Raw genomic sequence first — 2,204 nt, 5'->3', positions numbered from 1 at the left:
CAGCCTTGAAAACGAGCGAACCATCTGGCTGCATGTGGAATCATACATATTCACCAGGGGGAACAGAATTTGACTTTACACCCTGCAGTCTTATTCACTGGCACCGCCTGCTGTGGCACAACGTGTTTCCTGATTTATTTCGATCACCTTATTACTAATGGTGGGAGCATATTTATTTTATTAGCGGAGTATTGTGTGGGGCTGTGTGTGTATGTGCATGAGAAAGGGAAAAGAAAGGGAAGTCCGCACACTGTGTCTAAGCTCCCAGTAGAAACATTGATTAAGTTGACAACGTTGTCTCCAGCAGGTCTGTGTATATGCATGCACATCAGCATGCATGCACACATGTGTGTGTTTTGTTTTGTGTGTATGCTGTGTACTTGTGTGAGTGTGGTGCATCAACTGTGTACGAGCATTTGGGCATCTGTCCTATGGACTGTATGACTCTGTGTGTGTGTGTGTGTGTGTGTGTGTGTGTGTGTGTGTGTGTGTGTGTGTGTGTGTGTGTGTGTGTGTGTGTGTGTGTGTGTGTGTGAGAGAGATTGACAGAGACAGATGGCAGTGTGTTCAGGTCACTTGCAGAGCTGACCAGGGGGTCCTCGGACCCCCACTGTGTCCTGTAATCAGCACTGGACACAATTAGTTGGACACGCACTCACATGCACACAAATAAACATGTAATTGGACACACATAGGCAAAAATACAAATACAGGACACCTGTGTCCCACCTAAGGAAAGTAAGAAAGAAAGAAAGAAGAGTTCAGATTCAACAGGTCAAACTGATTGTGTTTGTGAGATGATAAGTCTTTTCTGGACACTACAAAGTATCATATTGGATTTGATTTAGACGCGTTGCTTGTAGCCTCTGATTCAACATCCATCCTCTTCCTGTTTATTTTATTTTACTCGGTCTGTTATAAGATGAAGAGAGGTGGTGGGGGGCTGGGGGGCTGGGTCAGATGGTATCTACATTATGGCCTCTTGCTGTTTTAGCCCTGATTAGGTTTGCAATAAATGTATTTGTTTATAGAAAGTTAAATGTCATATAAGGTGAAATTATGCCATATAATAGATATATAGAATAGAAAGCAAGCAGACACTTAACTGATAACCTCACCTGACAACAATTGACCTGAATACAGTATCAACCACTTAAACCCTATACTTAAGTATGTATACTCAAGTAGATAAGTATATACTAAGTATATACTTAGTTGACCAGAGTCCCCCAGGGGTCTATTAGCAGCCCCCCTCCTTTTCCCCCTCTACACCACATATCTTTGCCGATCTACAAGCTTGTGCTGCGAGCTCCACCGAATGTTCACCCCCAGAGTATAGGGACGCTAGGGTTCATGTGCTTAAATGAGCTGAACATGTTGCATTGATTCACTGTCTGTTGATGTGAAGACTCACAGTGCAAACTCATCACATCTCTGAAGGAGAGAGAGAGATAGAGAGAGAGAGAGAGAGAGAGAGAGAGAGAGAGAGAGAGAGAGAGAGAGAGAGAGAGAGAGAGAGAGAGAGAGAGAATGCAAGAAAGAGGGGAAAGAGTGAAAGAAAAGGCAATCAACCAATCAATGGGGTGAGGGATCAATCTGCTGTCTGGGAGGAAGAGTGATCAGGACAGGGGGAGCATCCATCATGTTCTCTCTCTCACACACACACACACACACACACACACACACACACACACACACACACACACACACACACACACACACACACACACACACACACACACACACACACACACACACACACACACACACACACACACACACACACACACACACACACACACACACACACACACACACACACACACACACACACACACACACACTATTATTTAGTATTTAGTGTTTGGGGTTAGGGGGGCGGCGATTGAATGTAGTTAAAGTCCTCCACAAGTATTATAGCAACAATGATCCATTCTCTCACCCCTTCTCTCACTCCCTGGCAGTATGTCTACACAGTAAAATGTATCATTCAAGTGCAGAAAACTGACCCTTATGGGTGACACTGAAACCTTCAGAGTTAACACTCTAAATTCTTCTTGTGAACACGGTCACCAGGTCCATCTAGCACCAGTAGGGGAAAACCCTCTTTTCACAGCGTTTCGCCCAGGCTATTTAAGACCAACTTCACAAGTTATTGTAAAAAATGGCATTTAACATTATGGATGCCTTCATACTTGATATGC

Source organism: Gymnoscopelus microlampas (genome assembly GCF_963454915.1).
Source record: "Gymnoscopelus microlampas genome assembly, chromosome: 17".
Classification (NCBI taxonomy): Eukaryota; Metazoa; Chordata; class Actinopteri; order Myctophiformes; family Myctophidae; genus Gymnoscopelus; species Gymnoscopelus microlampas.
The sequence above is the reverse complement of the archived record's forward strand: the minus strand, read 5'-3'. Positions refer to the sequence as shown.